Source organism: Hyperoodon ampullatus (genome assembly GCF_949752795.1).
Source record: "Hyperoodon ampullatus genome assembly, chromosome: 7".
Taxonomy (NCBI): Eukaryota; Metazoa; Chordata; class Mammalia; order Artiodactyla; family Ziphiidae; genus Hyperoodon; species Hyperoodon ampullatus.
Window position 1 is genome coordinate 88,408,535 of NC_136920.1, and position 24,412 is coordinate 88,432,946.

Consider the following 24,412-nt stretch of genomic DNA (forward strand, 5'->3'; position numbering starts at 1 on the left):
TAGGATCAAGAAAGTGACTTTTTGTGTGCAGCACAGTCTAGTTCCTGGAGAACTCCTAACCTGGTGGGTATCCACAAAGGTCCAAAAGGGCTGGGAGAAGAAAGCAGACAGCCATGGCTAAATGATGGTTGGAAAGTTTGGGGGAAAGTCATTCATTTCAAAGCATTGGTACTAGTGAGAGTATTGCCACTGGCCTTTACTACTAGAGTTCTGGAGATGAAAACAAGATCTTTGTTTTTTAAGATTTTCATCTGCTCCCACTGCTTTTTCCCACCTGAAGTGCTAATAGTCTTCTGGCCACGTCAAAACCGCCTCTGTGGCAAGCCTCTCTTCAGTGTCCAAACACCCGCTTGAAGGTTCACGTGGTGAATGACCAACAGGTGTGTCTGAAACAGACAAACAACTATAACCCAGATTTCTCTGGGACTATAAAAAATAAAAAAAGAGGGAAAGGAAAACAGATTCTCTAGGGAAGAGCCTCTTGTATATACACGGCTTAGCCAAGTTCAAAGTGTTCTCCATACATTAATGCATGAATACTGAGGAGTAAGTAGTATGGAAGGAAGGCTGGCACACACCTGCTCTTCCTCAAAGGATGTAAAACAGGGGACCAGGAGAGGCCAGCCCTTTCTGGAAGGTCAACAGGGTTTGGGTTGTTGGCCAAGGTCTAGCATGCTGAGATGCTGGTCCCCAAGGCTTGGTGCCTGTCCCCAGACCTCACTCGAAGAGTGTTATTATGAAAACACTTATTCGCTATTGGATTTCATTCCAGTCAGTGTTCAAGTAGGTTTTTAATTGTACAATAAAGTCCATTTGTTTGATCCATGATCCACAAGCAGCTTTCTAAATTGTTTTCTCCCACACATTGTAATCCACGCTGCTCACTGCACAGTAATTAGGCAAGTCGATCATAGCCCTCAGTGCAAATTAATGAGGTTCTACCAGAGTGGGCTTCTGAGGTCTCCATGAGACACAGGAATGGTTCTCTCCATCCTCCTCCACTCTCGTGATAGATGATCAATTTCTTTAACTCGAATTGCATGTTCATTAACCCTCTCTTCCCAGAGTCAGCAAGTCCACTGTGACTTACACTTGACAAAGTGAGCCAGTGACAGGGCCATGTGGCTGGAGAGAAGCTGGGTAGAAACAAGCGGTTTTTGCAGGCTGCTTTGGAGAAGCACAGTGACATTTTGAGCAAAGACAACAGTGTCAGCGGTAGCCACCATCCTCCTCAGCCAGGAACAATTATCTGGGGATCGTGTGCTGCTCAGACTTTCTGTAAGTTTTCCTGATGTGATGTTAGTGGAATTATTAATGTATATCAAAGTGAAGCATGGCCCAAGTGGATTTTTAAACAGTATTGTGTTCCCTTGTCAGATGGTTTCTTTTGCACTGCATAGAAAGCCCAAGTGAACATTTAGTTCCCTATTATGCCTTGGAAATGAACTTAGACGGCACTAATAATAGCATCACTTGAAGACATAAAGTTGAGAGAACATATTCTCCTGTGTCACCAGTATGGCATATTTGTCTTCTGCTTAATTTGCCCTCACTGTGTATTATTAGGAGTTAACACTGTAGTTTTGTTTAATAACGGGCTTCGCCGCCCATGGCTGACTCCAAACTGATCACTCAGGCCTGCTGATGAAAGTCCTAATTCATCCTTGTTAGAGCAATTAGAGGGAAATTGGATAACCGTACATCTTCTTGCAAAAGTCTACGTGCAACTCTAGCCTATCCCCCAAGAGGTTAAACAAACGCTCACTTTGGCTGCAAGTGAAATAGATACTTTCCTTGTAAGTGAGATAGACCAAATTAATTTAGACTTCAAGAAGTTTTTAAGTGGGAGCTGGAGCTCAGCTTCTCTTCTTCTCACTCCGTTCCTCTCTCTGCACACGGCCAGGTTCAATGTTCTCTGTCATTAGAAATCAGTTATGATGCTCTGCTGTACTACATATGCTGCCCTGGCATGAACGACACCCCAGCATCCTGACTTCAGTTGCCATTTCTTCTTGCCCTTGACATTTGAGTAGTCACTTGGAAGTGGAAAACTTCTCAGAGCATTACAACACATCCTGTCTCCCACCGATTCCATTTGCCTGATGTGAATACAGCCACATATGGCTTGCTTCTGCCTGGGAAGATGGTGTTTCTTCTGTAGATGGATTTTTCACCACATGGGAAAGGTTTTGGGGTAGGGGAGAGGGTTATAATGGACTAGGGAAACTAGAGATGGGAGGGAAAATGCAAAAATTATGTGAGATGTGAGGAGAGATGTCTGTTGTGTTATGGCAGAGTTGGTTTGGACCCAGAGAACAAAGACAAACAAGAAGCAAGTGCCATCAAAGTATCGCAAAATTTCTAATCCCTAGGCCAACGTTTCTGTTCATTTTGCTGTAAGTCTCAATTATGTATTTAACTTCTTGGTCTCTTGTCTGTTTTCTTATCTGTTAAATGAGGTCCTTGTGATCTCAAAAGTTCCTGCTGACTCTGTAACATGAAAGTTTTTTGTGACAAGTAACAGAGCAAATGGAGTTTTGTGTGTGTGTCACATCATGAGAAATCTAGAGAGAAGATGCCGTTGTCGTTGGTTCAGAAGTCTGCAGTTACCAAAATCAGCATCTCTGCAATTCTTTGGGGCTTTTTCTCATCTTGCCACCTGACGGTCACCCAGATGGCTGCTGGCTTCCAGGTGTGACAATCATATTGTTCCATACCAGAACAAGGGGACAAGCAAGGAAACTCCTCTTCCTGAGGCTTTGCCTCTTTTTAGGAAAGAGACGCTTTCTCCATAGATTGCTGCCTACATCTGGTTTCCCCAGGACTTGTACTTGGCCAGCCCTGGGGGCAGAGAAGCTGGGAAGTCAAGTATTACATTTTCCATCCTCTGTTGAAAAGGAGGCAAAGCAGGAGGGTGTTGAGATAGGTTCTGAGTCAACTTGCAAATCTGCCACAGGCTTTGAATCTTGAAGCGTGGTCGCCTGCAGCTTGCCTGTCTCAGACACAGAGAGGAAGGCAGTGGGCAGGCATTATTACTGCCCATAAATATTCCCACTTCTTCTCCCTTTCTAACCACACTGAGAGACAGTATTTCGCCACCACACAAAGACAGGTACAGCCAGGTAACTTTCTCTGGCCAATAACATACATGCCAAAATGGTGTGTTTATGTCCCAAATGAAAGCATTTATGAACCAGTGTGAAAGTCTTAGTGTCTTCTCATCTCCTATAGCTAGAGATGTTCCAGGGGTCAGAAGCTCCATTAGCTTGGGTCTAGATGTGAGGATGAAATGGAGCAGAGCCCCCTGATGGCTCACGAGGGACACGTCGTAGGAGTGTGATTGGGGGAGTTGCTAGTTAACATAGTATAACTTAGAGTGTCTGGACTAAAACACATGGGCAGAGAGGATGTACTTATTGTTGAAAATTCCACAGCTACTGTGAGACACCAGCCTAGAGCCTGGCATCTCCACCTTTTCCTGAGTTTGGCCACTTCCTTTGCACCTTCCTTCACTTCTGTCCTGCAATCTTAAGAGCTCCCCAAATGACCAAGTGCTATTCTGGCCATGGATATGTGGTGATGGAAAATCTGTCGAGGGGAGTGCCTTTTAGAGCTCGGTGGCTTTGTGTTGTGATAGGGACCACCTACAGGCGTTCCTTTTAACATCTGTTGATTAGATTTCTCTCTGGCTCCTCAAAGAAGGGGAGAAGGGGGATCTTTCCCAGGCTGCAGCACTTGAAATCATTTTTGTGCTGTGGCAAATGTGATGATAATAATGGCCATGGTTTTGTAACAAAGTTTCGTGGGATTCATTTGCACCATCATCATGATCACGGCCACCATGGCCATCATTATTAGGATTGTTGCTTCTACCAACATTTCACGTTTAGCGAGCACTGCCGTTGGGCTGGGGATGGGAAACATATAATCTCTTCTCACTGAACCTACATCTTTTAAAAAGCCACCAGGATAAGCAAGTCATAGAAACCCCAGGAGAGATGGATTATCCTCACCTACAAATGCAAAGCAAGGCAGTGTAGGGTTGTGGAGAAGGAGTAGATTAGACATTCAGGGAAGTCATTACTTGCTCATTTATGGACTTCCCTCGGTGACCTAAACAAGGCTCCTCTCTTGTTAGGGCGCCACTTACTCCAATTTACTATTAAATATAAAGAACATATGTACTCAAATCCTTCCTGTATTTTAATACATCCATAGAGACACACATTGATCTTAGAAAACTCTACACAATGATCATCCTGCCCAAGCCACGTCTGTGGGTGTGGTGAGTGTCCTCAGAGGCACCAGTTTCTCTAGACCACAGGGGATCTGATGCTTTTCCTGCCCTGTGGGAGCTATTTGCTTACTTGGAAGGAGAGAAATGGACAGGCAAGCAGGAAGGGCTAAATGGCACTAGGCTATTTATTTGCAGAAATGAGCAGTCCTGTGGTGTGTGTTTGTACAGGAAGACGTTGGATGGGGAAGAAGCAGCAGGGCTGGCCACAACAGTTATCAGCCCGGAACTCCTCATTTCTGGCTACAAACTCTCACACGCCACTTAAACACATTAGCACTCAGCATCCTTCCTTATATAACTTGGTAATGGTCTGAGCTTCGCCCTGCCCCCCACCACCCCCACCGGGGACTTGTCACATGCCTGTGCAAAGACGACAACGAGGTCCTCTGAGCCATCTGAGGAAGGGACCTCTTCCCCATTCTGAGTTCCAGGGGCTGGCATCTTCCACGGATGGATAGAACATACGGCTGGTTGAGTCCTCTAATGACTTACAAATATCATTCAGAGGTCAGTTTCACTTTGAAAGGGAATACGGAAATCAGGACTCCTTCTTAGGAGGCTGCTCTTTCTTAATCTGTTTTTTATCAGTATTTTTTTTCATTCGTGTCCATTTTCTGTTGAGAAATACCACATGGCATTTAGTTGTCATGTCTCCTTTGTCCTCTCCAGTGTGTGACATTATCTGGCTTTCCTTGTTTTTCATGATTTTGGCAATTTCAAAGCATACCAGTCAGAGAGTTTATAGAATGCCCCTCAATTTGGATTTATTTCAAAATTACTCTGGAGTTATGGGTTTGGGGAATGAATATCACAAGAGGTGAAGTGCCCTCTTATCATGTATCAGGGGAAGTATGAGGTCAACATCACTATCACTGGTGATATGAACCTTGTGATATCTTGCAGTTCCTCCTCTTCAAAGTCACAACCATTCTGTTTCCATACGCTATGCTTGTTGGGGGAGGGCAGTCCACACTCGAGAGAGGGGAGGGGGAAATAAACTCCACCTCCTGGAGAGGGTGTTGACATGCATTGTTTGGAATTTTTTTTAAGGAAGATTCATCCCTTCACCACCATTTATTTATTTGTACTAGTATGGACTTATGTATATTTGTTTTAGACTCTGGGTTATAATTCAATGTTATGTTATTTCTTGCTCAAAGTGTTCCAGGCTTGGTCATTGGGAGCTCTTTCAAGTTGGCTCTGTGTTCTTTTGATATGCTTCAATTTCCCTTCCTCCCATACATTCCTTCCTTCCCTCCTTCCTCTCTTTCTCTCTCTCTCCCCCTCTACCTCTTTCTTCCTTTATTGCTTTTTAAAACGTTTAGCACTTTCTTGCCTTCTGCCACTACAATATACTTCAAGCTCATCCTGCATTTTCCCTGCCCAGCCCTATAGCAGGCATTTCTGCAAGGAGCCCTGGTTTCTTTAATTGGAGAATGGCATATAGAAACCAAATCTTCATATTGAGTGTGCTCCTTGCTGCTGAGGTGTCACTGCTTCTAGGTCATCTCAGCTAACTGAGCTAGAAAATATATGTGCGCATACTAACCCATGTATGCACACATATCTGTATATGTGTGTGTGCATCCATATATGTGTATATATATAAACATGAGTTAATACTGATGTCTCTGGCATGAATCCAGGATCACAGTGTTCATTCTAGCCATCCTCTGCCCCTTACTTATTGGACACTTCTTTCTCAGACAGTTATCTCTCATTATTTTTAATCCATTTACTTATTTGTTCAGCTCTTAACCTCCTTTTAAGTCTCCCTAATCCTTCAGTCTCTATTGGGATCTTATGTATAATTTCGCAGCACACCATTCACATCTCATTCGTAATATTTGGCACAGAGTGACTATGCATTTGATGTCTACCACTGTTGCCATGTTCAGTTGTCCTGAAGGCAGGACCATGATGCCTTCTCTCCACTGTGCACTGCGCAAAGATTTACTGAATCAATCAAAGAGAGAAGTAAGAAGACTAACTAAAGCGACAGCTGCTTTTACACAGGCCCTTCCATCCAGTCCTCATGTTGTCACATTAGACAGATGGATGGTTTCCTGTTCCACTCTCCAACACTCAATTGCTTCACCCAGTTTTATCATCTTCCTAGCAACTACTATTATCTGCCATCATCTTGATTGTTTTCTGTCTCTCCTACTAGACAGTAAGCTCCACATTGGCAGGGACCTTGCCTGTCTCCTTTATCTAGAACAGTATACAACGCAAAGCAGGTACTGGATAAAAATCGGTAAATAGGAATGTTATTAACATTGTTGGTTGTCTTACATTATATCAACACAGATATTAACCAGATGTGTGATTAGTATTGTTATTTTTGAAATGTTTTGGTGACTTTATCACACAGGTGGAAACAAACAAAAAACCTTAGACAAAGAAAAAAAAGAAAGAAAAGAAAAATAAATGAAAACCCAAAATAGTCAATCTTAGGCTTCAATAACAAAACAACTTTTAACAGATAAATAGGTTTTGGAGATCAAAGTTGGAGTCATTTACAGCCTGGTTGGGGTTTTCTGACATTTTTCTCTAACGTTTCTCATATTTATTTGCATAACATTGTCATGCAAATGGCTGGTTTATGCTCTTTCCCATTTCCCCTCCATCATCTGTCTTTCCCTCCCACAAAACTTATGAAAACTTATGAAAAAACATAAATCATTCGAAATACAAACTATCTGGAGATCTGTTGGTTGAAGCAAAACAGGAGGTTGTGGGCAAGTGTGCAAAATTCCCATGTCGATAACTCCAGTCTGTGGTCCTCCACCCATGTCCTCTTTGTCAGTTTCACTTCATTTATCTGTAAATGGCCTCACTTTTAGAATAGAAGCTTATTAATTTGGACATTCTTAAATTCACTTTAAGAAACTTTGGAAACACCCCAAGGTAATGATTGCTTTACCACCATCTGAAGAAATTGTTTCCTGCTCTGGAGCTGTACAACCCTAGCCATGCATCAGAACCACCTGAGATACTCATTAAAACACAGGTTCCTGGAAATCACCCCAGTTCTCCAGAGCCTGACTCTACAGAGGGTTCAGCCTTAGGATATAGGCTCTAAGCCCACTCCCCCTGGTAATTCTTATTCCAGCAGCACAGTTTTGGGCTGGGCCTAGTAATATAATATCAGTGTAAACAAGTTTGTAATGGCACTGTTTAAACAATAAGACAATCTATTTTCTAGAATTGGAATTCTGCTTATTCAAACCTCTAGTCCATTAACGTTTTTCCTCTTTTTATTTTTTATTATTTATGATTGTCAATTTTTAAATATGCTTGTTAAATAAAAAGAAGTCAAACTTACTTTTTACCATGACCCACAGGAAGAAATACATTTTAAATTGTATTCCAGTATACAGTACAAACATACATATGTGGGCATGTACATGTATATAAACCAATAGAAAATTCATAAAATAATATGATAAAGTAAAATGTAATTAATATTATATATGTTGATATGGTCAAATATCAAATATCAAATAAAACATAGAAATAGCCCCAAATAAATGATACAAGAATAGTCTAGTAAAACCCCATAAATATTGACTTTGTGACCCACTAATGAGATTAAGCCTGTGATGCAAAAAACACCAAACTAACTAGTCACTACCCCAATAGCCCTGTTACCAATACTTAAGAGATATTTCAAGGACTTGAAAAATAACAAAACTGCAATTTTTTTCAATCCAAAATTTAGAAAATGGGCCCTAATTATGAGGTGCTAATGGGTTAATGAAATTGCCTTAGCACTTTGGATAAAAGGAAACATACTAGGTACAATGTTTGACTGTTGACAGGACTACTAACTTATTCACACTAAAGCCTAACTTAACAGTTCTCTGGTTTCCCACCCTGGTTTCCATGCTCCTTGGTGCACTTTCTCAGTGTGGACTCACGGTTCTCGGCTATTATTCATTTTGTAAGGACCAGAGTAGAACGGCCTCTGACCACACATTTTAGACGTAGGCTGTAATGAATGAATGGTGTTCTCTATTAACGGTCCCTGCACTCGGACTCGGACTTTTCTCATTTGCATCATTTCTGTAAAACAGGCAGCAATAGCCCTTCTGATGTCACCTGTCTCCTCTAGAACTCAACTTAATTTCTACCTATTCTGCAAAGTCTTGACCAAACAACGTCTGTCCAAACCAACTACCCTGGTCACAAATCTTTTCTTTTCACTTCCCATTCAAACACTATTTTGTGTTCCTGAAGGCTGTTAAGTCCTCATCTGCCTGCTCACTTTTGATTTTTCTGTCTGCCCTCATGTTGTAAAGTTCATGGGGTCAGAGATATTAACTTCACTTTGCTAAATAGTATCATAAATGTTGATAATGATGAGGATACATTAAATTCCTTTCAATTCCTCCTCCAGCACGTGGAGATGCCCCAAGCTTACAGAAACACTATATACAGAAAACTCGCATTCTTTTAGACTAGAGGAAGGGGGGAAAGAATGATGCATTCTTTAAAATCTGAATTAAATGCAAATAATAAAGAAGTTCAGCTGAATTTCTTTTAAATAGAAAAAAAACTAAAATCAGCTTTAAAAATTGGTGTTGAATGTAGGTTCTGAGGGAACTGTTTTCACAAAAATAAATGCCATATTATCTGGCATTTCACATTTGATTTTAAGTCAATTTTAAATGGCAGTTTTTATAAGTAATCATGGAAATAGCTAACTTTTACCAGATGTGTGTTATGGATTGCTTCATTTGAGAGTACTTACATTGCATTAGAATTATGCCCATTTACAGAAGCCACTGAGATGTCAGGAAGTTACTTGCCCAGAGGGGCACAGCTAATAAATGCTGGGACACAAACTTCAATTTCGGAGCCCTGCCCTTAACCTCACTTTCTAAAACCTTATTATTACGGACTTCTGGGGAAGATGGCATAAGAGTAAGATGCAGAGATCACCTTCCTCCCCACAGATACACCAGAAATACATCTACACGTGGAACAACTCCTACAGAACACCTACTGAACGCTGCAGAAGACCTCAGACCTCCCAAAAGGCAAGAAACTCCCCACTTACCTGGGTAGGGCAAAGCGGAGAGATTCCTGCACAGAGGATCCGTGACGACCGGCACTCACCAGCCCGAGATGCTTGTCTGCTCACCTGCCGGGGCAGGCGGGGCTGGGAGCTGAGGCTCGGGCTTCATTCGGAGCGCAGGGAGAGGACTGGGGTTGGCGGCGTGAACACAGCCTGAAGGGGTTAGTGCGCCACGGCTGGCCGGGAGGGAGTCCGGGGAAAAGTCTGGACCTGCTGAAGAGGCAAGAGACTTTTTCTTCCCTCTTTGTTTCCTGGTGCGTGAGGAGAGGGGATTAAGAGCGCTGCTTAAAGGAGCTCCAGAGACGGGCGCGAGCCGCGGCTAAAAGCGCGGACCCCAGAGACGGGCGTGGGACGCTGGGGCTGCTGCTGCCACTGCCAAGAGGCCTGTGTGCGAGCGCAGGTCACTGTCCACGCCCCCCTTCCAGGGAGCCTGTGCAGCCCGTCACGGCCGGGATCCGGGGATCCAGGGACGGCTTCCCCGAGAGAACGCACGGCGCGCCTCGGGCTGGTGCAACGTCACGGTGGCCTCTGCCGCCACAGGCTCGCCCCGCACTCCGTGCCCCTCCCTCCTGCCGGCCTGAGTGAGCTAGAGTCCCCTAAGTGGCTGCTCCTTTAACCCCTTCCTGTCTGAGCGAAGAACAGACATCCTCTGGTGACCTACACGCAGACGTGGGGCCAAATCCAAAGCTGAGACCCGGGAGCTGTGAGAACAAAGAAGAGAAACGGAAATCTCTCCCAGCAGCCTCAGAAGCAGTGGATTAAAGCTCCACAATCAACTTGATGTACCCTGCATCTGTGGAATAAAAGAACAGACAACGAATCATCCGAAATTGAGGAGGTGGACTTGGAGAGCAAGATTTATGATTTTTTCCCCTTTTCCTCTTTTTGTGAGTGTGTATGTGTACGCTTCTGTGTGAGATTTTGTCTGTACAGCTTTGCTTCCACCACTTGTCCTAGGGTTCTATCCGTCCGTTTTTTTTTTAAATTTTTTTCTTCATAGTTATTTTTTATTTTAATAACTTTATTTTATCTTACTTTATTTTATTTTACTTTATCTTCCTTCTTTCTTTCTTTCCTTCCTTCCCTCCTTTAGACAACGAATCATCCTAAATTGAGGAGGTGGACTTTGAGAGCAAGATTTATGATTTTTTCCCCTTTTCCTCTTTTTGTGAGTGTGTATGTGTATGCTTCTGTGTGAGATTTTCTCTGTATAGCTTTGCTTCCACCATTTGTCCCAGGGTTCTATCCATCTGTGTTTTTTGTTGTTGTTGTTGTTGGTTTCTTTTTTCTTAATAATTATTTTTTATTTAATAACTTTATTATATTTTAGCATACTTTATTTTATTTTATTTTATCTTCTTTCTTTCTTTTTGTCTTTCCTTCCCTCCTTCCTTCCGTCCTTCCTCCCTCCCTCCCTCCCTCTTTTCTTTCTTTCTTTCTTTCTTTCTTTCTTTCTTTCTTTCTACTTCTACGAATTCTTTCTACTTTTTCTCCCTTTTATTCTGAGCCGTTTGGATGAAAGGCTCTTGGTGCTGCACCAAGGAGTCAGTGTTGTGCCTCTGAGATGGGAGAGCCAACTTCAGGACACTGGTCCACAAGAGACCTGCCAGCTCCACATAATATCAAACAGCAAAAAGCTCCCAGAGATCTCCATCTCAACACCAGCACCCAGCTTCACTCAACGACCAGCAAACTACAGTGCTGGACACCCTATGCCAAACAACTAGCAAGACAGGAACACAACACCACCCATTAGCAGAGAGGTTGCCTAAAATCATAATAAGTCCACAGACACCCCAAAACACACCACCAGACGTGGACCTGCCCACCAGAGAGACAATATCCAGCCTCATCCACCAGAACACAGGCACTAGTCCCCTCCATCAGGAAGCCTACACAACCCACTGAACCAACCTTAGCCACTGGGGACAGACACCAAAAACAATGGGAACTATGAACCTACAGGCTGCAAAAAGGAGACCCCAAACACAGTAAGATAAGCAAAATGAGAAGACAGAAAAACACACAGCAGGTGAAGAAGCAAGATAAAAACCCACCAGACCTAACAAATGAAGAGGAAATAGGCAGTCTACCTGAAAAAGAATTCAGAATAATGATAGTAAAGATGATCCAAAATCTTGGAAATAGAATAAACAATATGCAAGAAACATTCAACAAGGACCTAGAAGAACTAAAGATGAAACAAGCAATGATGAACAACACAATAAATGAAATTAAAAATACTCTAGATGGGATCAATAGCAGAATAACTGAGGCAGAAGAACGGATAAGTGACGTAGAAGGTAAAATAGTGGAAATAACTACTGCAGAGCAGAATAAAGAAAATAGAATGAAAGGAACTAGGACAGTCTCAGAGACCTCTGGGACAACATTAAATGCACCAACATTCGAATTATAGGGGTTCCAGAAGAAGAAGAGAAAAAGAAAGGGACTGAGAAAATATTTGAAGAGATTATAGTTGAAAACTTCCCTAATATGGGAAAGGAAATAGTTAATCATGTCCAGGAGGCACAGAGAGTCCCATATAGAATAAATCCAAGGCGAAATACACCAAGACACATATTAATCAAACTGTCAAAAATTAGATACAAAGAAAACATATTAAAAGCAACAAGGGAAAAACAACAAATAACATACAAGGGAATCCCCATAAGGTTAAGAGCTAATCTTTCAGCAGAAACTCTACAAGCCAGAAGGGACTGGCAGGACATACTTAAAGTGATGAAGGAGAAAAACCTGCAACCAAGATTACTCTACCCAGCAAGGATCTCATTCAGATTGGATGGAGAAATTAAAACCTTAACAGACAAGCAAAAGCTGAGAGAGTTCAGCACCACCAAACCAGCTTTACAGCAAATGATAAAGGAACTTCTCTAGGCAAGAAACACAACAGAAGGAAAAGACCTACAATAACGAACCCAAAACAATTAAGAAAATCGGAATAGGAACATACATATCGATAATTACTTTAAATGTAAATGGACTAAATGCTCCCACCAAAAGACACAGTTTGGCTGAATGGATACAAAAACAAGACCCATATACATGCTGTCTACAAGAGACCCACTTCAGACCTAGAGACACATACAGATTGAAAGTAAGGGGATGGAAAAAGATATTCCATGCAAATGGAAACCAAAAGAAAGCAGGAGTAGCAATTCTCATATCAGACAAAATAGACTTTAAAATAAAGACTATTAGAAGAGACAAAGGAGGACACTACATAATGATAAAGGGATCGATCCAAGAAGAAGATATAACAATTGTAAATATTTATGCACCCAACATAGGAGCACCTCAATACATAAGGCAAATACTAACAGCCATAAAAGGGGAAATCGACAGTAACACATTCACAGTAGAGGACTTTAACACCCCACTTTCACCAATGGACAGATTATCCAAAATGAAAATAAATAAGGAAACATAAGCTTTAAATGATACATTAAACAAGATGGACTTAATTGATATTTATAGGACATTCCATCCAAGAACAACAGAATACACATTTTTCTCAAGTGCTTATGGAACATTCTCCAGGATAGATCATATCTTGGGTCACAAATCAAGCCTTGGTAAATTTAAGAAATTGAAATCATATCAAGTATCTTTTCCGACCACAACGCTATGAGACTAGGAGTCAATTACAGGAAAAGATCTGTAAAAAATACAAAGACATGGAGGCTAAACAATACACTACTTAATAACGAAGTGATCACTGAAGAAATCAAAGAGGAAATCAAAAAATACCTAGAAACAAATGACAATGGAGACATGATGACCCAAAACCTATGGGATGCAGCAAAAGCAGTTCTAAGAGGGAAGTTTATAGCAATACAATCCCACCTTAAGAAAGAGGAAACATCTCGAATAAACAACCTGACCTTGCACCTAAAGCAATTAGAGAAAGAAGAACAAAAAACCACCAAAGTTAGCAGAAGGAAAGAAATCATAAAAATCAGATCAGAAATAAATGGAAAAGAAATGAAGGAAAGGATAGCAAAGATCAATAAAACTAAAAGCTGGTTCTTTGAGAAGATAAACAAAATTGATAAACCATTAGCCAGACTCATCAAGAAAAAAAGGGAGAAGACTCAAATCAATAGAATTAGAAATGAAAAAGGAGATGTAACAACTGACACTGCAGAAATACAATGATCATGAGAGATTACTACAGGCAACTCTATGCCAATAAAATGGACAACCTGGAAGAAATGGACAAATTCTTAGAAATGCACAATCTGCCAAGACTGAATCAGGAAGAAATAGACAATATAGGCAGACCAAACACAAGTACTGAAATTGAAACTGTGATTAAAAACTTCCAACAAACAAAAGCCCAGGACCAGATGGCTTCACAGGCGAATTCTATCAAGCATTTAGAGAAGAGCTAACACCTATCCTTCTCAAAGTCTTCCAAAATATAGCAGAGGGAGGAACACCCCCAAACTCATTCTACGAGGCCACCATCACCTTGATACCAAAGCCAGCCAGAGATGTCACAAAGAAAGAAAACTACAGGCCAATATCATTGATGAACATAGATGCAAAAATCCTCAACAAAATACTGGCAAACAGAATCCAACAGCACATTAAAAGGATCATACACCATGATCAAGTGGGGTTTATTCCAGGAATGCAAGGATTCTTCAATATACGCAAATCAATCAACGTGATACACCATATTAAAAAATTGAAGGAGAAAAACCATATGTTCATCTCAATAGATGCAGAGAAAGCTTTTGACAAAATTCAACACCCATTTATGATAAAAACCCTGCAGAAAGTAGGCATAGAGGGAACTTTCCTCAACATAATAAAGGCCATATATGACAAACCCACAGCCAACATCATCCTCAATGGTGAAAAACTGAAAGCATTTCCACTAAAATCAGGAACAAGACAAGGTTGCCCACTCTCACCACTCCTATTCAACATAGTTTTGGAAGTTTTAGCCACAGCAATCAGAGAAGAAAAGGAAATAAAAGGAATCCAAATTGGAAAAGAAGAAGTAAAGCTGTCACTGTTTGCAGATGACATGATACTATATATAGAGAATCCTAAACATGCTACCAGAGAACTACTAGAGCTAATCAATGAATTTGGTAAAGTAGCAGTATGAAAAATTAATGCACAGAAATCTCTGGCATTCCTATACACTAATGATGAAAAATCTGGAAGTGAAATCAAGAAAACACTCCCATTTAGCACTGCAACAAAAAGAATAAAATATCTAGGAATAAACCTACCTAAGGAGACAAAAGACCTGTATGCAGAAAATTATAAGACACTGATGAAAGAAATTAAAGATGATACAAATAGATGGAGAGATGTACCATGTTCTTGGATTGGAAGAATCAACATTGTGAAAATGACTCTACTACCCAAAGCAATCTACAGATTCAATGCAATCCCTATCAAACTACCACTGGCATTTTTCACAGAACTAGAACAAAAAAATTCAAAATTTGTATGGAAACACAAAAGACCCTGAATAGCCAAAGCAATCTTGAGAACGAAAAATGGAGCTGGAGGAATTAGGCTCCCTGACTTTAGACTATACTACAAAGCTACAGTAATCAAGACAGTATGGTACTGGCACAGAAACAGGAAGATAGATCAATGGAACAGGATAGAAAGCCCAGATATAAACCCACGCACATATGGTCACCTTACCTTTGATAAAGGAGGCAGAAATGTACAGTGGAGAAAAGACAGCCTCTTCAATAAGTGGTGCTGGTAAAACTGGACAGGTACACGTAAAAGTATGAGATTAGATCACTCCCTAACACCATACACAAAAATAAGCTCAAAATGGATTAAAGACCTAAAAGTAAGGCCGGACACTATCAAACTCTTAGAGGAAAACATAGGCAGAACACTCTATGACATAAATCACAGCAAGATCCTTTTTGACCCACCTCCTAGAGAAATGGAAATAAAAACAAAAATAAACAAATGGGACCTAATGAAGCTTAAAAGCTTTTGCACAGCAAAGGAAACCATAAACAAGACCAAAAGACAACCCTCAGAATGGGAGAAATTATTTGCAATGAAGCAACTGACAAAGGATTAATCTCCAAAATTTATAAGCAGCTCATGCAGCTCAATAGCAAAAAAACAAACAACCCAATCCAAAAATGGGCAGATGACATAAGTAGACATTTCTCCAAAGAAAATATACAGACTGCCAACAAACACATGAAAGAATGTTCAACATCATTAATCATTAGAGAAATGCAAATCAAAACTACAATAAGATATCATCTCACAACAGTCAGAATGGCCATCATCAAAAAATGTAGAAACAATCAATGCTGGAGAGGGTGTGGAGAAAAGGGAACACTCTTGCACTGCTGGTGGGAATGTGAATTGGTACAGCCACTATGGAGAACAGTATGGAGGTTCCTTAAAAAACTACAAATAGAACTACCATATGACCCAGCAATCCCACTCCTGGGCATATACCCTGAGAAAACCATAATTCAAAAAGAGTCATGTACCAAAATATTCATTGCAGCTCTATTTACAATAGCCAGGAGATGGAAACAACCTAAGTGTCCATCATCAGATGAATGGATAAAGAAGATGTGGCACATATATACAATGGAATATTACTCAGCCATAAAACGAAATGAAATTGAGCTATTTATAATGAGGTGGATAGACCTAGAGTCTGTCATTCAGAGTGAAGTAAGTCAGAAGGAGAAAGACAAATACCGTATGCTAACACATATATATGGAATATAAGAAAAAAAATGTCATGAAGAACCTAGGGGTAAAACAGGAATAAAGACACAGACCTACTTGAGAATGGACTTGAGGATATGGGGAGGGGGAAGGGTAAGGTGTGACAAAGCGAGACAGAGGCATGGACATCTATACACTACCAAAGGTAAGGTAGATAGCTAGTGGGAAGCAGCCGCATAACACAGGTAGATCAGCTCAGTGCTATGCACCGCCTGGAGGGGTGGGATAGGGAGGGTGGGAGGGAGAGAGGGAAACGCAAGAGGGAAGGGATATGGGAACAGATGTATATGTATAACTGATTTACTTTTTTATAAAGCAGAAACTAATACACCATTGTGAAGCAATTATACTCCAATAATGTAAAAAAAAAAGAATAAAAAAAACCTTATTATTTTTATTAACTTGCTTTGAAACCTCTGTAAAAATTAAACCTAAGCCCAAACCTTTATCCAAATCTTTAGGAATTCAGAGGGTGATCAAAGGTGGAGAAATACTACCATACCTGCCTGGGCATATTGGAAATAAAGGAATGAACTGCTAGAAATGGCTCCATCATTTTGGGCTCTATAAACAATTCCCCTGTGAACCTTTATTTTCAACTCTTATAAATCTTAGCAGATCAATTCTGCGGGGATGCCGCTTGCTCCCACCTCACTTTGACGCAGAAGAGAGTCATTTCGGAAAGTTTCAGCTGAAACGGAGGTGCCCTTTGTGAGTTACAGGCCTGAGAAAAATTAACGTGTTTTGGTTTGCTTGTTTTGTTTTGTTTTGAAAAAGTCAAGACCTTTTTTCCCCAGCTCCCCATAAGTCACAAATAGCTTTTCTTTCAAAGTTCAACCTTGTCAGGCCGTTAATCCTCCGCAAGGAAAAGTGCATGTGATAGGCTTAGAAAGGTTTAGCTTTCAAAGAAGGAAGTTATTAACTTTTACATTCCTGGTTGGCACCTTCTCGATGGTTCTGGAAGTCTCTTGGGGACTAAATACCTGAGGAGCTGCAAGATTGATGCAGCTGGGCAAAGCTTTTCCTCTGTGACCCTTTGCTCTAACCCTGTACTTTCTTTATTAGGAGGAAAGGTGTCCTGATGCAAAAAAAAAAAAAAAAAAAAAGTCATCATAGAGCACAAGACAAGATGGAAAAATGGAGCAAAGTCCCGACAGAACACTCAGGTACTACCAGTCTCTGAGGGGGTGGTCTCAGCATCCGAGCCCCAACTCACCAGCTCACAGGGGAATACGGTTCGTGTAGGTTGAAGCATGAAATTTAGACCTCAGATATTCTTGGGCATATCAAGAAGTTAATAGTACCCTTCAAATTCATTATCCACCAGTAAACTAGATTTCCCAAGGCAGCTTTGGAAAGAAGGTAGAAATAGAATCAGGGTTTTAAGTCAAAAGGTCTGGCTTTGAATACCAGCTTCAGTTTAGGCAAATCGGTGCCCCTGAGACGTTTGGTGTTTCCTCACCTATGAAATGGGGATAGTTTGGGGATGCAAACTATTATATACAGGATGGATAAACAACCAGATCCTACTGTATAGCACAGGGAACTATATTCAATATCCTGTGATAAACCATAATAGAATAGAACATGAAAAAGAATATATATATATATACATATATATATATATATATATATATATATGTATAACCGAGTCACTTTGCTTTACAGCAGAAATTAACACATAGTAAATCGACTATACTTCAATAAAATAAATTTTAAAAAAATTTTAGAGCTTCCCTGGTGGTGCAGTGGTTGAGAGTCCGCCTGCCGATGTAGGGGACACGGGTTCGTGCCCTGGTCCGGGAAGATCCCACATGCCGCGGAGCGGCTGGGACCATGAGCCATGGCCGCTGAGCCTGCGCGTCCGGAGCCTGTGCTCCGCAACAGGAGAGGCCACAACAGTGAGAGGCCCGCGTACCGCAAAAAAAAAAAAAAAAAAAAAAAAAAAATTAAATTAAATGAGGATAATATCCACACTTCTTCAGGTACTTATGAAAAGAGTAATAACTGGCATTTATTGAGTGCTTACTATATGTCAAGCACTGTGCTTTATGTGAGTTTTTTATTTAATCATCTCAGAAGGCACACACTGTCATTATCTTCATTTTCCAGATGAGGAAGCTGAGGTTTACAGAGGTTAGATAACTGTTTGCCAAGAGAACGGAGAAGGTTTCCCAGCTAGTATGGCTCAGAGCCCCTTCACTTAGCCATGGAATACCCTGCATCCTAAGGTAACGGGTGTCAGAGCATTCTGTAAATTCTAAAGAGTGGTACAAATGTGGTTATTTGTACTGTCTTTATCAATATATGACATCTTGAGTATAATTCCAGGCTCACCAAGTGACCTCAAAATAAACCCATGAGAGAAGGAGCAGCCATGAACCCCTGGCAGGTGAGTGTGTGTAATGCAGTGATTCAGTCTCGAGCATACTTCAGAATCACTTGGAGGGCTTCCTGAAACACAGATGACTGTGCCCCAAGCCCAGAGCTTCTGCTTCAGTAAGCCTGAGGTGGGGTCTGAGAATCTGCATCTCTCACAAGTTCCCAGATGGAGCTGGTGTTGTTGGCCTGGAGCCCACTTTGAGCACCACTGGCGAACGGTTGAAAGCACAGTCTTGGTACCAGAAGTCAGTTTTGCCCCTTGCTGACAGTATCAAGTTTGCTGTCTCAATCTTCTCATCCACAAAATGTAAATAATACTGGTATCTACCTTGTAGACTTTCTATAAGGGTAAAATCAGTATAACACACGTACAGGCCTTCGACTCAGACTTGGATCATAGGAAACACTATACTGGCTGTTGCGTGTGTAGACACCATCCTCTGAAGCTTTCTGTCTGTCCTTGGAGGAGCTTTACCACCAAACCCTGCAAGAATTAAATAGACCATGAAAATTGTATGTCTTTTAAAATCTTCAATTTCATTTTTTATTGAAAGGGAAATGAAGCCATGCTAACATGTTGTATCTGTCAGGGTCCCAACAGGAAACAGATGGTACACTCAAAATAGGAAAATTCCAGGAGGGTTTATTTACAAAGGGACTGTTTATGATGTGTGGATGTTGGGGAACCACAAGGGATAGTATGGTAACCTGGGGCTTAATAGCAGTTAAGTTGCTATTGCTCCTAGGCCCGAAGGAATGAGGAGGAAAGAGGCAGTTATTGGAGCCTGGTGAGAAACAATTCCTCAGTGTCGGCTGCCTTGAAAGCAGTAGTCTCAGATCAAAGAGCACAGCCAGCTATGTAGGCTACCTGGGAAGAAGAGACACCAGGGGATTAATGCGCACTCTCCTCCCAACCTCCATCCCTCCAGAGCTCCCAAATAAGAGCAAAGTTGACTCTATTTTGTCCAACAGAGACCAAACCCAACTGCAAGACAGATGCGTGGGAAATGGGATGAATCCACCAGATGTGTTGACATGAGTATATCAGTTAGTCCTTACTCCAGCCCTATACTCTCCCCATTTTACAGATAAGGAAACAGACTCAAACTAGCGCAAGTAACTTGCCCAATACCATACTGCTTGGAAGTGGCTGGGTATTCAAGCCCAGGCAGTCTTACTCTAGAGCCTGTCTAGTCAACAACTACAGTAGAGGAAGCCTCTGGAGAGAAATAACAGAATTGAGATGCTTATTCTTTGTTAGTATAAAAAATAAATACTGTAAAGGGTGAGTATTATATAGTTGTCAGAGCTAGGGCCCCAGTGACTTCATCTGTCTTGTTAAGTCTAAAAATAAAAATAAAAGGAGACAAACGTATCTGTTACACTGCGATTACACGTTGGTAAAATATGCATATGGCAATTGATAATGTTGGCTATAATACAACATTAGGATGATGGATGATTTTCTTTTTATTTTCTCCCTTTTCTGAAGTTCTGTAATATGGCCAGATTGAACTTACATCTTTTTCGCATAAAGGCAATCAAATAAAATTTTAAAAATAAAGTAAAATGAAGGGTGAACCAGACAATCTCCAAGTTCCCTTGAATGCTTTATCAGCTTACAGTCTCGAGGTCAATCTCTTTATCTCTCCTCCTTTAATATTAAAGCAATCTTACACATATGAATAAAGGTCCATAGAATGCAAGTCAAGCCTGCAGACCTCATGCTTTATGAAAACTGGGGTGATGGGGGGGTGAAAGAAGAGAAGTATCTCAAAATTGCCATGAAGTCCTCCAGAGCAGAAACGTTTTGTGGTTTTTTGGGGCTTTTTTTTACCCTCTAGCTGCATCTGATCCAACTTCTGTAACATTTCTATGACTCTTGGAAAGGTCACAGAGATTTAGAACAGGGCTGGGCAGAGCCAATATGGGGAGGTATCTGCTTTTGAGGGATCCCTGGTGGAAGTTCCCACTAGAGTCTTCGTTCTTGAAATGAGAGTTGGTGTGTCCCAGGACACATCTTGCTTGGTACGTGGGTATTGGTGGCGATGGGGAAAAAACCTGAGAAGTGAGAGTAGGATATCTCGGAGATGCCCCTGAAGAGTCTCCTCCAGGCTGTGGATCATCTTCCACAGGTATCTCCCTACAGGTGGGTCACGGAAAGTCACCCCAGTGCTTCTCCCATGAAACAAAATTGCCCCATAAAGACAACATAGAAGGTCAAGTTTCTGCATTTCTGATTGTGATGCCAAGTTTCATAGTCACAAATACGGGAGGCTAACACAAGACTAACTGTTAGTTCTTAATACAGAGACGACAGCTTCTTCCTTATGTTCTCACTTGTCCACCATCCATGTCTAAAATGGTTTAGCTCTATCCTAAGCAAAGAGATTATCTAATCTATCCAATCACCCAATTTCTACTCAGCATCTCTTCGAGGTCACTGAGTCAATGATCCCTGGTTGACCTTTTGCTTTGTAAATTCTCAAACCAAGTTTATATAAGAACAGCAAACTCGGGACTTCCCTGGCGGTCCAGTGGTTAAGAATCTGCCTTCCAGTGCAGGGGATGTAGGTTCGATCCCTGGTTGGGGGACTACGATCCCACATGCTGTGGGGCAACTAAGCCTGCACACCGTACAACCCGATTGCCACAACTAGAGAGAAGCCCGTGCGCCACAATGAAAGATCTCACGTGCCACAACGAAGAGCCTGCATGCTGCAACTAAGACCTGACACAGCCAAATCAATCAATTAATTAATTTTTAAACAAAGAACAGCAAATTCACTCTCAACAGGCAAAGGGAGTGCCCTCTATTTATTAAAGCTCTGAGGAGTTCCCAACATAAGACTTCGTATTGAGGACAGATAGAGGTGAATAGACAGAAAAGCTAAAAAATGTTAAATTTCAGTGCCTCTCATTTTCAAGACCCCATTCCTAGGCCCTAAAACTGATTTTATGATTGTAATTTTGCATTCTTCTTTTTAAAGAGAGTCCCCCAAATTGTATACATTTCAGACATCGCAAAACTTAGATCCACCTTGTGTGTAAACGTAAAGGTTTCAGATTATTTCAAGCTCTAGAATTCACCTATGTTTAAATAACAAAGCCAGGGATATGTTTTCCTCTACCACTCCTCACTACCTCACAACTAGTCAATAACTAGAATGAGAGGAACTTGGTGCCTGAACAGTTGAGAACTGAAGAGTGTCCACACTAAGGGACTGTACTTCAGTAATGATGTGGGAAATAGTTCAGGATGAGGGACAGTGACAGGACAGAATGAGGACAGAGCAGAGCTGTCTACCAGGCACCTGGCTCAGCACAGGGACGGAGTCCAGCAGGGTAGCTGAGACAGCAGGCTTCGGGTATCCAAGGGCTTTCCTCCCTAATAAGCCTGTGATGCTAAGCCTCACAACTCAAACACTGCGAGCCTCAGTTTCCTCATTTATGAAATAAGAATGGTAATGCCTATCCCTTGAGGTATCTATGAAGACAAAATGGGATAATACCTGTAAAATGCCCAGTGTGTAGTCTGGTCTATCATAACTGCTCTGTAGACGATAGCTACTTCCCTTACCACTAAACCAGAAAAAATAATAATGATGATAAGCAGATCATCTCAGTGAAATGTGATGTACAACGTGATGCTTTACTTAACATCTCGTATTACTCCTTTGCCACAACCTTCTCATGTCTTTTAACAGTACATCATTATAACTACTGTAATTTTAAAAATCTTTTTTTACAACTTTATTGGAGTATAATTGCTTCACAATGGTGTGTTAGTTTCTGCTTTATAACAAAGTAAATCAGTTATACATATACATACGTTCCCATATCTCTTCCCTCTTGCATCTCCCTCCCTCCCACTCTCCCTATCCCACCCCTCTAGGTGGTCACAAAGCACGGAGCTGATCTCCCTGTGCTATGCTGCTGCTTCCCACTAGCTAGCTACCTTATCTTTGGTAGTGTATATATGTCCATGCCTCTGTCTCGCTTTGTCACACCTTACCCTTCCCCCTCCCCATATCCTCAAGTCCATTCTCAAGTAGGTCTGTGTCTTTATTCCTGTTTTACCCCTATGTTCTTCATGACATTTTTAAATGGGAAAATATGTCATGGAATTAAGAACAGATAATGGAAAATGACTTGCTCAAGTTGGCACAACAATGAATTATAAAACAAGAATTGTGAAATATTCCTAGGGAGCCCAAATAGTTCCTAGTGTCAATAAAATTTATTTCAACTTATATTTATTGAGCACTTACTGTATAATAGGCATTTTGCTTGATACTATGGGGGAGTCAAAGATAAGAGAGATTCTCTACTTTCAGGAAGCTTGGAATAAACCAGAGCAGATTTCCCAAAATGAATTGTTTCCATAGAATACTAGTAGTCAATAGGTGTTATATGAAAAAGTTGTTCTACGGACAAATCAATTTCAGAAGCTTCAGGTTAAACAGTTTTCTCGACTCTACAACTTCTTAGAATCTTTAGAACGCTGATTCTCTTTACAAAGCTCTCAGAGGGGAAAAAAAATTGTCTGCAGCACTTTCCAAACTTATTTAACCATAGAACTCTTGACTACTGTAGAATCCCATGAGTCTAGTGTTCCTGGAAGATATGGAGGGAAATACTGGATTAGGGAATTACAGACCTGCAACTAATCTACAAGTGACTCTAAGACAGATTGAGGGGATTCAACATATTATAAAAGCTGGATGGAGAGAGCAGCTGTCCAAGTTAGTGAGATTCTGGAAAGGCTTCCAAGGGAGGTATGGTTTGTGATGGTCCTTAAGGGCTGGATCAAATGTTGTATGATGGATACACAGACAAGAGAATTCCAGGTGGCAAGACTAGTGCAAACCAGGAAAGAAGTGAGGCCAAACGTCTGGAATGATGGATTGGCTTCATTGAATTAGCTCATAAAATGTCTGTAGATATTAATACATATATGTGGAATCTAGATAAATGGTACAGATGAACCTATTTGCAGGGCAGGAATAGAGAGGTAGACATAGAGAACGGACACGTGGACCCAGGGTGGGTAAGGGAGGGTGGGATGAATTGGGAGATTAGGATTGACATATATACACTACCCTGTGTAAAATAGATAGCCAGTGGGAACCTGGTGTATAGCACAGGGTGCTCAGCTCGGTGCTCTGTGACAACCTAGATGGGTGGGATGGGGGATGGGGGAGGGAGGTCCAAGAGGGAGGGGATATAGGTATACATATAGCTGATTCACTTCATTGTACAGCAGAAACTAACACAACATTGTAAAGCAATTATACTCCCAATTAAAACCAAAATGTCTGTAGATGACACAAGGGAAAAAAAGTCAGAGAGACTGGGTGGAGCCTTGTTATGGAGTGGCGCGAAAACCACAGCAAAAAAGTCCTTGGAAGTGACTGGACTGAGACTGATCTGCACTCCCAGAATAATATTCTGGCAAACTGTGTAGCCTGCATTGGAGTGGGGAAAGTTAAGAGTAGGGAGACCAGACAAAGGTTATCTCATTAAGCTCAGCAAGAAGCAATATGTTCTGAACTAAGGCGGCAACAACTAAAAGGCTGGGGCTGAAACATTTTTGAGATAAGATCTAGGCGATTTGACAGCTTTTGTGTGCTTCATCACATTGAGTGACATCTTTTTATAGTCATAAATGGTCAAGTTGTGTGTATTGAGTTTACAAGATTGAACCCAGCTTATGTGATTCTCAACATGGAGTGAGCTATGAGAACATGAGCAAGTTGCTAATGGACAGGTATGTAAATTCTCACAACAGAAGACTTCACTGGCAAGAACCGGTGACACCGGATGTGACCAGATAATGACAAACTATTCTGATCTGCCAAAAGGTGATTGCTGGGTGA